Source organism: Canis aureus, chromosome 24, assembly GCF_053574225.1.
Source record: "Canis aureus isolate CA01 chromosome 24, VMU_Caureus_v.1.0, whole genome shotgun sequence".
Lineage (NCBI taxonomy): Eukaryota > Metazoa > Chordata > Mammalia > Carnivora > Canidae > Canis > Canis aureus.
The window spans coordinates 17199430-17212685 of record NC_135634.1 but is presented as its reverse complement, the minus strand read 5'-3'; the positions used below and the strand labels follow the sequence as shown (position 1 = coordinate 17212685).

General features: G+C 40.0%; 1 long non-coding RNA gene across 7 annotated transcripts in view; it reads left to right on the top strand.

The window, feature by feature from the left end:
• The window catches only part of LOC144295840 (uncharacterized), a 64027-nt gene that overhangs the window by 10409 nt on the left and 40362 nt on the right, over positions 1–13256 (top strand). For 4 of the 7 annotated variants that reach the window (XR_013362938.1, XR_013362940.1, XR_013362941.1 and 1 more), the window contains exons 6-8: positions 3362–3638; positions 4388–4555; positions 7573–7656. This is a non-coding gene — a long non-coding RNA (uncharacterized LOC144295840). Of the gene's footprint in view, positions 1–3361; positions 3639–4387; positions 4556–7572; positions 7897–13256 lie in introns of those variants that run through there. The other 3 variants (XR_013362937.1, XR_013362936.1, XR_013362942.1) reach the window with 2 other exon arrangements.

Here is a 13256-nt window from a genome sequence, read left to right as displayed (position 1 = left end):
GTATCAATGTGGGTAGTTCAAAGAATGGACTGAAATCCTCTGAAGACACATTCACTCTCACAAGAAGTTGGAGAGTTGTCACAAATGGGGGGGGCAGTTAAAAGATATGGTAGATGATCTAGAAGTGAAACATCCAGCTGTGGGTTCCAGAAGAGAACAAACAGAATGAACTGGAAAATTTCTAGAAGCTGAAGAAGGTCATGGTTCTTGAGATGCAAGGGGACTTGAAACCAACAAGATCAACAAAGCAAGATGCACAGCTAGACAGTCTAGTGAAATTACAAAGAAGTAATTTTAAGATTTTTCCACCAAGAAAAGTTAGATAACTGAAAACTAAAGAGAATCAGATGAACATCGGACTTCTCATCACTGATACCAGAGAATAGTGATGCTAACAATGAAGCAATATCTTCAAAGTAATTTGGTAAAACAATTCAAAATACAGAATTATCACATATCTATCACATACCTACTTTGTCATCTGAGTGTGAAGGCTAAATAAAAACAATTTTAGGTAATAAAAAGCCTTACAAAACTTACCAACTACAGATATTTTATAAAATAATTATTTCAGGAGATTTGCAAATGTGATATGAAAAATATGATGTAGACTGTAAAAAAAAAAAAAGGTGGCACACCAAGAAATCAGTCTAAGTTCCAGTTGAATTTAAATATTTGTTGGTAAATTGAGGGTAAAACTGATCAGTTCAACAACATTTAACAAGACAAGGAGGAGCACCTGGTGGGTCAATGGTTGAGCATCTGCCTTTGGCTCATTTTGTGATTCTGGGGTCCTGGGATGGAGTCCTGCATTGGACTCGCTGTGGCGAGCCTGCTTCTCCTTCTATGTCTCTGCCATTCTCTCTGTGTTTTTCACGAATAAATTAAAAGAAAATCTTTAAAAAATAATTAAAAAAATAAAAAGTCAAGGAAAAAAATAACAAGGAAACATGGTAGATAGAAAATAATATCCCTAACCTCCCAAGACTGTGGCAGAAAGATGCTAGCATATAGTTAATCATCTAAATTTGAGCAAGTCCATTAAAAAGAACAAGGCATCCTGTATCATATATCTTTTATGACTTGTTTTACTTCATTTGATATTACGTTTTCAGCTTATGTCTTTGTTGATTGATAATAATAAAAATTGGGTTACTGAAATTAATTGCTCTAAGGAATACATTGTATGAGAAAATAACATTTTATCCATTCATTGCCCTCACTTAGAGGCAGTTATGCTTTAAAGTTTTTTTCACTGTTACAAGCAATAATTCAATAAATGCTTTTACAGATTTTTTTTTGTGTTCACAAGGAGAGTTATTCTGGATAAAATCAGCCAATAGAATTAAGTCTCCAAAATGAGCATCTCTAATTTTCTGAGGCATGGTCTGTTCCCCAAAGTGGTAAATAATTATTTAATTCATGTAAATGGGTATATTCAAATAAAAAATGTACAGAAGCATGCATAGGGATGATACATACACACTTCAGAACAGTTTGTATCTGTAAGGAGGGAAGGAAAAGGTAGAGGGGGATCTTTGTGCTGAATCTGTAATATTTTTCTTTAAAGAGATCTAATACCAACATGATAAATTGTGTTAAAAAGCGTTAACTTTTATAAGTGTTAACTGTTAAAAGTGGATGGAGGGCAGAGCATGTTTTATGCCATTTTCTCATCTTATTTGAAACAAAGGACCTGTATTATAAATTAAAATTGCCTATGTATTGGCCTGTATAAAAAAGGGTATGAGAGAAAAGTCTCAAGTCTAGCTGACTGTTGAGGATAAGTAACACCTTCTTAGGAGGTTAGCGGGGAAAGAGGAGCGTCCAGATTAAGAGGCTGTGTGAACCAGGGCAAGAAGGTGGGAAAGAGCAGGACATCTGCAGCTGTTGGTAAGAGATTGGTGGAAATTTAGATGCAAGGACTGGGTTTGGGACAGATGATTAGAGGTTCTGAAATTCTGGATTGAGATGCTAAATCTCTTGGATTTTATCTCATGGGCAGTGGGGAGCCACAGAAGTCTCAAAACAAAATAATCTGGGTTCTAGAAAGAGCAAAAGAAGCCATCTGAAGAATGAATGGAGCTGGAAAACATTTTAGGTAGGCAAGCACTTTAGAATGTGCAATGATGCAGGTTAGGGAGGATGAAGGACCTGAAGAAGCTGTGGTGGGTAGGACCGGACCTGGTGATGAGCTGAATATGAGGCATGGACACCACTAGAAATTCATGGAACAGTCCTCCTAGTTTTGATAATGGAGAAGGGTGGTGCTATTAATTAAGACAAGAAATACAGAGAAATGATGAAACTTTGGAGAAAAGAGAGTTTCACTTCTCTGACTTTTTATTTTTTAATTTTTTTTGAAAAATTTTGAAAAGTTCTTGAAAACTTTTGAGACTTCTTGAAATCTGAAATTTACACATGTGTCATTCAGGGATATCAGTCAGCAGTGGGAAAGACTTACGGTCATCGAATGCTCATGGCATGTGTTTCACATGCATTATTTTATTTATCCTGTGACAACTCATAGCACACGGGGTGTAACAGGTGCTTGGGTTAAGTGACATGTAAGGTTTGGGGCTCAAGAGCAGCTTTGTCTAACTCCCAAGGAAAGGGAACAGAACTAGCTAGTATGTGCTGGGTGCCCTCTAGGGTGTGATTGATATTAAGCATGACCCACTTACTTAATTCCCCAAGTAGCTTAGATTCTACTGCCATCCCCATTTTACGGATGAAAAAATTCTGACCTTCCATATATTATGTAAACTGTGGTCACTTAAGGTAGCTGAAGATGGTGTTCTGGCTAAAGTCACAGGCTCTGGGATCCTACTGCCTGGTTAAGCTGCAAACCTCTTCGTGTTCTTTGGGTCTTCTGCCCCTCCTCTCAGCCTCAGTTGCTAACTGCACCTTCTCAGCAGTAATGGGGTCATACACATGCATAGTACACAGAAGAATGTTTAACATGGAGTGAGGTGCTCAATAAAAGTGCACTATCGCTAATTATTAAACACATTAGATGTTATCATCCTCTTATAGTGGCAATGCTATACCCATGTACCTCCAGCCAGGGAGTGGTGGAGCTCATACTGAAATGCAAATTCTCCAAACCCCCAATCCCGTAATTTTCTCTTATGTGTCTCTGCCTGCCTTTCTTTAAGACTTCCAGAAGTATCTGATGCATGTTGGAGAGTTTTCTCTCAAAGATGCATGGAACAAAACTGCGTTGGTGTTGGAGAGAGGAGGGATCTTCATTTATCTGGCAAACCCACCTATCAGCCACCTTACTCACCCATTCTGTGTAAAACATTACTGCTCTTGGATTGATTTAAACCACATGATTCCCCTCTGTTATTCTGCCCAGGATCTGCCATCGGCTGTAGAGAGTCATGTTTCTAAGTGGCCTCCCTCGGGCACCAAACGTTGGATCCGTGTCTCGAAAGCTGTGAAGTTGGACAGCCGTGAGAGAACACTCTCCTTTCTCTGGAGGAGAGAATGTCATTTTCAACACATTGCTGTACAATTTGTGAAAGAATAAAAAAGGCTTATGATTTTCCTGTGACATCGGATGGCAGCTGGAAGTTACCCTGGAAGAGGAGTAATGTGCCCTGACACTGCTTTGAGGATAATCTCCCCAAGAGGTATCAGACCACACATGTGAGGTTATTACACTCCAGTTAAATTCCTTCCTCCTTCCTTCTGTTTAAAAGCTCCGCTGTTTCTCTTTCATCCTCCAGAGGCTATCTTCCCTTTGTGATGTGGACTGTGGCCACTGCCCACTCCCGTTGCTCATGATAAGCCCGTTTCTCTTTCAGATTGCACCTCTCAGCTCCATATTGTGACAGTTGGCTTTACTTTCAGTTCAGAGGCAGCAAAACTCAACACTTGCCCAAGAGAAAATGCTAAGCTTTATACGAGGCATCATACATTTACCTCTCTCACATAAAAGGCCAAGAAGAGCTGCCTTCCTCTCCCTAAATAACTGGAGAACGACAAAGAAAGCATTTACTCTTCTTTCTTTCTCTCATGTTTGCAACTCAAGGCTTAGATTTTGGTAGAGATTTATGCAGGTAAAATTCTTTTCCCTTGGACTCAATGGTGAAGAAATTACCTACTGAAAGCCTGTGCAAACATGACTATTTTCAGAATGTTCTATAGTAAAGAAAAGCGGCTTCATAATTTTAAAAGGGGGGGGGGTGATTCAGAGAACACAATCTTTCTGTGAAGTACACCCCCCTCCCCCAAACTGATTTCATTTAAGAATTGAATAGTTAAATTTACTGCTTTTCTGAATCCTGGCATCACCGTGATGTTACTTCTGGACCCACTGTCTGTGCCAACATTTCTCTGTGGTTTTTAGCCTTTTTTATCCACTCTTTTATGTTCCTAGGGGACCTCTCGAGCTGTCATGTATGGTTGACCTTGAACCAGTGCCCACGATGCTAATTTGTAACGACTAAGCTTTGCAGCACAGTTGGCTGATCCAAGGATTCTATGACATCCATATTTGCAGCCAGTGATTTTCAAGTACTTTGAGTTTCAGACTTATAACAATATAGTAAGTATCTTAAAAAATAATACAGATTATTGTGGCAATACTTTGACTATTTCCTGTTAACTATGTCTGACTATTTTAGGTTCTGTATTCAACATATTCATTCAACAAATAATTGAGCACAAATTAGCTCCAGAAGTGTGTTGGAGGCAGGATAGTGGGGATTGTTTTTCTTCCCACATGGAGCTTACAGTCTAATGGTGACCAAATAGCTCCTCGCATGAAGCATGGTCACAAGTGCTATGAAGGAGACACAAAAGGTGCTACAAGGGCATGTTGCTGGGGTGGATAGAATCTAAGAGGACATGTCTAGAGAGATCATCCTGAAGAAATGACACCAAGCTGAGATCTGAAGGGAACCTGAGAGTTCTTGGGTGGGGGAGGACATTTCAGGTTCAGGGAAGAACAGGAGAAAGGACTGGGGGTGAAGGAAAGTATGGCCAACTTGGGACCTAGAGGACAGGCTGGTGGGTGGAGGGCTGAGGAAAGAAAGGAGCAGCCACAGTAAACCAGATTGTTTAGAACCCTGATGACCTCTGGAAGGATTTTAAACTTCATCCTGAAGGCAAAAAGAAGCCTTCCCCTGGTCTTCTGAGACCTTCATGTTGGGGCCTCAGGTGCTCAATAAAAGAATACCAGACAACGGGATCCCTGGGTGGCGCAGCGGTTTGGCGCCTGCCTTTGGCCCAGGGCGCGATCCTGGAGACCCGGGATCGAATCCCACATCGGGCTCCCGGTGCATGGAGCCTGCTTCTCCCTCTGCCTGTGTCTCTGTGCCTCTCTCTCTCTCTGTGACTATCATAAATAAATAAAAAAAATTAAAAAAAAAAAAAAAAAAGAATACCAGACAACATGTCCTTCCTGGAAAACATCCTGCCAGTGGCAGAGCTGTAATGCAGGGCAAGTGTGTCCTTCTGGAAGTTTGCCCAGCAGAGGAAGGGTGGAGCTGAAGGGAGCTTTGGTGTCCTGAAGCCTTCAATCATTCCACGCACTCAGACTTCTCATCCACCTCTTCAAAAGCGCAGTTCTGGTCCTTTCAGTATAGGTATGTAAATGAGCAGGCTTATGCCACAGGGTCGTTCCCTGGGCTCATGGCTGCCTGTGTCTTGTTCCTCCTCTTGGTCACAGCCCTCCTGGGGTCCTGGTCTAGGAGTCTCCCAGGGGATCATTCTTGTTCTGGCTAGAAATGTATTAGTAACAGCAGACATTTGTCTTCTCCCCCTTCCTTCATTTCCCTTAACTTTTCCATCCTGTCTTTCATCTCTTTTTAGGTCATTATCCCCAAAACTCTTACAAGCTTTTTAGTTGAACAACCTTTTGTTGAGTATGTTTCACTGTGTATAAATGTGGGGGCCCCCAAAATATTATGAACCTAAGTCTAAGAGGTAGAAGTATATAATTTCCAGGAGAGAATGAAGGAGAAAATGGTTGTGATGGTGGGTTATACAAAGATTTCTTGAAGAAGTTCAAAAAGCCAAAAACAAAAGAAAAAATATCTATAAATTGAACTTCATAAAAATTAAAAGACAAAACAAAAGCTTTTGCTCTTCAAAAACCCTATTAAGAACATAACAAATGAGGCTAGAGACTGGGAGAAAATATCATAAAGCTTTTCTGACAAAGGACTTGTTTTGAAAAACATAAAAATAAAAAGAATATGAAGAATCTAGGGGGGAAATGAACAAAAGGTTGGAGCAAATTCTTTGCCAAAGAAGTGATGCTTTATATCAATAGCCATTAAGGGAATATACATGAAAATCACAATGAGATACCAACTTATACGAACTAGAATGGCTAAAAAGGAAAGACATTGACCATATCGATGGCTGGGGATGTGGAGCAACCAGAACTCTCATAAACAGCTGGTAGGAGTGTAAAACTGTATGTCCAATTTTGGAAAATGATTTGACAGTTCTGTGAAAAGTTAAACATATACCCACCATATGACCCAGTTATGCACTCCAGGGAGTTCTCCAAGAGAAATGAAAGGAAATGTCCACACTAAGATTTGTATGGGAGTGTTCACAGCAGCCTTATTTGTAGCAGCTAAATCTGCAGACAGCTACCATGTAGCCATCCAAGTCAACTGACATGTGCCACCATAAGGATTACATCCTAAAATGCCAGACCGAAAAGAAATGTGCATCATGTATGATTCCATATATAAAACTCTAGAAAATGCAAACAAATATGGATCTAGAGAATAGAAAGGAGATCAGTAATTTCCTGGGGACAGGAGTGGGGGTGGATAACAGAGGGCATGAGGGAACTTGTAAAGGCATAAGGGATGTTATCTTGAGTGTGATGACGATGTTATACATGCAAAATTCATCTAGTCAGACACTTAAATATGTGCAACTTCTCATACATTAATTCTACCTAAATGAAGAATGCTAGAAAGTATGGAAGCTCTCCTTGACTTCAAGAGTTTTCTGTTCTAGGGCACCTGGATGGCTCAGTCAGTTAAGTGGCTGACTCTTGGTTTTAGCTCAGGTTGTGATCTCAGGCTCCTGAGATCCAGCCCCACCTCTTAGGCTCTGTGCTCAGCATAGTCTGCTTGTATCTTTTCGTCTTCCTCTGCTCCTCCCCCCTGTCAGGCTCTCCTGCGCTTTCTCTCTCTCTCTCTCTCAAATAAATAAATAAACACATAAATAAACTAAAAAGAAAAAAGTTTTCTGTTCTGATGGATCTGATTATTTTTGTTGACCTGATCTAGGAAGTAAGGTCTTTAGAATTATTTTAGCCTCTTGTGGGATCTCTAGGATGTCCTGAGATGACTATACTGTTTCTGGGACCATTCAGGGATACAAAATAATCAATAGACACCCATGAGTTCATGCTTTGGCCTTTAGGAATGAGCAAGGCCTCAGTGGGCCTATAGGGAGAAGTGAGTTGAAAGGTATCTCACCAAAAATAACAATGAAACTCTGTTAAGTCGAATCATGTCAAATATTATGCTAGGTTTTCTGCATGCATTTCATTTTCACAATGACCTTGTGGTTTTGATCCTTGTTTTGTAGCAAGAAAATGGAATCAGGGAAGATAAACCACTTGCTCTTCAAACCTCATTCAGACACGTGAGGTTTGCCTCTTTGAGGCTTGTGGTAAGTACTCGACTTCACAAGCTATTTTTCCTATGACGATGAAATTCATCTGTTACAGATCTTTGTGCAGTGTTAGCATTGCAGATGCTGAAGATGATGGCCAGCTCATCAGCGTATCTTGAACAAAAGACATTAAATGATTTCATCAGCCAAGAGAAGAAACCACTCCAGGGTGATGAGCTCATGGCCATTGACTTCCAATTTATTTTTAAAATTGATATATAGTAAAGTTCATTTTTTTTTGGTGTATAGTTGTGATGATTAATTTTATGTGTCAACCTAACTGGATCATAGGGTGCCCAGAATTTGGCTAACCATTAATTTCTGGGTGTTCTGTGAAGGTATTTCCAAATGAAATTAACCTTTAAATTGGTGAATTTGGTAAAGCAGATTACCTTCCTCAATGTGAGTGGGCATCATCCAGTCCCTTGAGGGTACAAGTAGAACAAAAAAATTGAGGAAGGAAGAATTCTGTCCTTCATGCTTGAATACTTGGGCTAAGATATCCATCTTTTCCTGTTCTCAGCATTCCTGGTTCTCAAATCTTTGGACTCAGGCTGAATTAATCCCTGCCATTTTGGATCTCCAACTTGTGGGTGGTAGATCATGGGCCTTCTCAGCCTTCATAATTGCATGAACCAATTCCTATAAGAAAATTTTCATATACATGCAATATATATGTAACAACTCTATTAGTTTTGACAAATTTACAGAGGTGTGTAACCACCATGAGTCAAAAGAGAGGACAATTCTCTCACCCCTTAAATTCCTTTATATATGCTTTTAGGAAGCCATTTCTCCCATCCCAAACCCCTAGCGATCTCTGACTTATTCTTTATTCCTATAATTTCATATTTTCTCAAATGTCATATAGATGGAGTCATAGAGCATCTAGCCTTTCAGTCTGGCTTTTTTCTCCTAGACTAAAGGCATTTGAAATTCATCAAAGTGGTTGTGACTTCACTATTTGTTCCTTTTCATTGCTGAGTATTCTGTTGCAGGCAGGATCCACGGCACACCTATCTACTCCCCAGCGGAGGCACAGATGGTTTGTTTCTGGTTTGGGGTGATTATGAATATAGCTGCTGTAAACATTGGCATACAGGTTTTTGTGTGAACAGGGATTTTCATGTACTTGGAAAAAATATCTGGGAGGCCCCTCCCAGAACCCTGATACTCTGTCTATTTTTTTCCAGCTTTTTTCTCTGTTTTATTTCTATTAATCTATCCTCAAGTTCACCCTTTTCTCTGTCATTTCCATTCTGCCATTAAACCCAGCCTATGAGTTGTTTATTCAAATATTTTATTTTTTAGTTTGGAATTTTCCTTTTTTAAAAAAATATAATTTCTACTTCCTTCTGAGGTTTTCTATTTTTTTCCTCATTTCAAGACTATGCATTTTTACCTCATGGAGATGATTATAACAGCTGCTTTAACACCTTTGTCTGATAATTCCAACATCTGGGCATCTGTTGATTGTTTTTTGTTTTCACTGATTTTTTTTTTCCCTGCTAGGAATTTGTCAGCTTTTTCTGTTTTTTTGGATGCTGAATGATTTTGGAGCACTTCCTGGGCATTTGAATATTGTGCTGTGAGACTCTGGTTACTTATATCTTTTGGAGATTGTTGATTATTTATTTTAGCAGGCAATCAGCCCCTTTCAGTTGAGACCACAAGTTTTGTCTCACCTTCCTTGGGCTTTGGTTCAAACACTGGTTCAGTTTGCAAAACCTTTTCTGTGGTATTTGGGTTTACCCCATGCCGGCTCCCCTCAGGGGTTAGTCTGGGATCTGGGTGGTGGCTTGTATTGTACTTGGCTTTTAAAGCATTTGCTATGCATTGAGGAGTCTGCTCTGTGTGCATGAAGCTTGGAGGAGCCTGGGGTAGCTGTTGGATCATGCACAGGATTTGGAGATGCTTTTATTTATTTTATTATTTTTATTATTTTTAAAAGATTTTATTTATTTATTCATGAGAGATACAGAAAGAGAAAGGCAGAGACACAGCATAGGGAGAAGCAGGCTCCCCCTGGGGAGCCTGATGGGGGACTCGATCCCAGGACCCTGGCATCATGACCTGAGCCAAAGGCAGATGCTCAAGAGTGAGCCACCCAGGTTCTCTTTGGGGACACTTTTAATAGCCCTTCCCTCCCAGGGGTTTCTCCACACTCTTGGACTTTCAGGGTGTTTTGTCAGTTTATGTCCAGAAATTCCAGTTCCCTTCAAATCTTTTGCCTTGTCCTTCCTCAGATTGAGTTGTCTCAGGCTGCCCTCAGCACAGTGAAGAAAGAAAGGAAAAAGGAAAAAAAAAGTAATGAGCATTTTCCCCAAGTTCTTCAAACCATAGGGATCTCTTTTCCTGTTTCCCCTGCCCAGAGACATGGGTTTTTCTCTTTGTATTTCGGGATGGCTGTCCCAGCATGCATGGCCACTGGGAAGTACAACTCTCAGAGGGACAACTGGCCTGGGGGCTGGGCCTGGAGAGGAGAGAGAAGCAAAGGAAATGTCCACCTGCCCCCACCCTCCCTAAGCCGGCACCCAGGTGCCAAGAAGGTTCGGATAGATGCTGATATTTTTTCAAGGAACCTTATAATCTGAGTAGAAAGAATTTTGTCAAGGGCTGCTAGATTTCAAAAGCAAGGAGGTAGAGAATTTGATGAGTATGAACACAGATTAGGGCAGCATAGGAGGTATGTGAAGAGTACATACAAAATACATAGGGTAAGACCTCCACTTATGTAAAAAAAGCATCTTTATAGCACTTTTTTGAGCAAGAACTTCTGAGACATATTATTTTCATGCAGTTCAAATCTCCATTGTCAGAAACAAAAATTTTTTCCTCTACTTCAGAGAAATCAAGTCAAGATCAAAGCCACACAGGTGAAGTCCAGGACCTGCTGGAGTTAAGACTGAGCCATTTGGAGAAGTGTGTAGAACTCCCAGCTCACTCTCCATCTCATTATGGGAAAGAGAGGGAGGCGGAATGAGGAACGGAAAGCAGAAGGGGCCACAAAAATCCACTCGTTTCAAATGGGAAGAAAAGTCAGAATGCCAAGAGAAAGGGTCAAGAGTAAAATATTTAAATTATTTTACTGGTAGTTTATGGATGCCAGCACCATCTGTGAATAGTCAGATAGTTGGATCAAAGTGTTTTGTTAAAATGTGTTTGGATGGCAAATTTGTGCACTCCAGAATTTTCATCCTTAGTTATTTGGATAGTTTCCGCAATTGCCATCCCTCTCCCCCTTTTTTAATGTAGAGAGCTCAATCAGAATTTATACTGTCTTGTCATTGTGGTTAACAGTACTGAAAAGTATTTATTTATTTATTTATTTATTTATTTATTTATTTATTTTCTGAAAAGTATTCATTAAGCCAATAAAAAAATCAGTTTTTCACCTCCCTTTTCTGTGGAAAAGGGAATCAAAAATTGATAGGTTAAGTGGTAGAAGATGCACCTACAATTGGATAATAAACACCAGATTACTAAGACTACATGAATTACATATTTAATGTGTGCGCAGGCCGAGGCCAAATTCAGAACACTTTCAGAGTGGGTTAAATGCTTCACGAGTAAATGTGGTAGAGTTAAAATAATTGACATCTTTCAAACAGTCTGGGGAGAAAGCCAAAGGAAATGGGCTTTTAGGAGCTTGCATGATAGAAGTAAGGAAGTAAAGATGTAGCATTTAGCTTCTCCATGAGTGATGACCAGATAGAACTGGACTGGCTGGATGAATGGAATGGGAGAACTGAAGTTTGTTGGGATAACCTAGTGTTGGGTTCTGAATTCGATGTCAAAGCCACCAGATAGATGCCATAGAAAGTCCCACAAAATGTCACAGAGAAGGTGTGCCTAGGTGATGGGTGATGGGTTAGGAGCATCCCTGAAAAATTAGACATCTCAAGTCCTCTATAGGAGCTTAACTGTGGGAGTAAATAGCATTGGACTTACCTGTTTCCTCGAGGGTGTTTTCGATTCCTTGGGACAGGTTTCGATGGATGAGTGAGGAAAGCCTGTGAACAGGATTAAGTGTCAGATTCAGAAACTGTATGTACTTTTTTGACTCATCCAAAAAATATGTGCCATGCTGCCCTTACTGATTGTTAGGTCAGAGTTCTTTCACTTTCTCCATGTCACAAGGAACAATCAAGATGGAAAATGGACAGCAGTTGTGTAATACGTGCAATATCATAATGATAGTAAATAGAGACACGTGTGATAGAATGAACTCCTGGGTAATCAATTTAGGTAAAATTTTTAGATATAGAGTGGAATCAGTTTCACCCAAGTATGTGTTTCCTTTTACCTATGGAACAAAATCATTTGGGTTTGAAATTCTTTTTTTTTTTTTTTTTTTTTTTTTTTTAAATTTTTATTTATTTATGATAGTCACACAGAAAGAGAGAGAAGCAGAGACATAGGCAGAGGGAGAAGCAGGCTCCATGCACTGGGAGTCCGACGTGGGATTCGATCCCGGGGCTCCAGGATCGCGCCCTGGGCCAAAGGCAGGCGCCAAACCGCTGCGCCACCCAGGGATCCCCTGGGTTTGAAATTCTGATAAGCTTTGATGGATACCTTTTTATTTTAAAGATTTTATTTATTTATTTGACAGAGAGGGAGAGAGAGAAAGAGACAGAGAGAGAGAGAGAGAGAGATAACACAAGTAGACAGAGTGGTAGGCAGAGGGAGAGGAAGAAGCAGGCTCCCTGATGAGCAGAGAGCCCAATGTGTGGATGTGTGGCTTGATCCCAGGACCCTGAGATCATGACCCGGCCAGAAGGCAAATGCTGACTGAGCCACCCAGGTGTCCCTGATGGGTAATATTGAACAACAGAACCAGAAGACAGAAGGGCTTGAGGGTCAGGGCATTTTACATACGACTCGTAAACCTTGGGCATTTCAGAAACAATATGCGAAGATGTCTTCCCAAGAGCTTTACGGCACGATTCACAGCTTTCAACATCTTTGGCTGAGATTTGACACTAGGAATTGAATTCAAGCAAGTTGAGTCGATGTGGGTTTTACAGAGAAGGAGTAAGGGAGAACATAGCCCTAAGCACTTAAATACTCAAACACTGTGTTGTCAGAAAAATGAGTATTTGGCTGTCTTTGATAATTATAGATTTCTAATGATCTGTTCAACTAAAGCATTTCTTTAAGAAACACTTATCAAGCACCTGGGCTGTACAAGATTCTGTTTGGGTATTGATAGAAGAGGAAGTTGATTAGATGATTTTAAAAACATTTCTTTGAGATTCCTTTTTGCCATATGTAATGACTTGATCTCACGAATAAAAGGCTGCCATCCTTATATCCTCATTCATTAATGTAGAGGTTTATAAACTTTCTTGATTTGCAGCACCTTAGTGTCTTAGTAGTTTTGTTTTTTTTTTTCAGAACACATTCCTGAACCAAAAGAAATACCCAACAGTTCTGTTTGTTAAGTAGTTCAGTCCAAATAATGTAATAAATATTTATGTCCTGAAAGTAGCCATTTGCCAAATGCTGCCCATAAATCAAAAGAAATAATAACATTTTTACTTCACTCTTAAATAGCCATGGCCAGTTGCTAATGGGATGGGCTTGCCTGCTGGGCA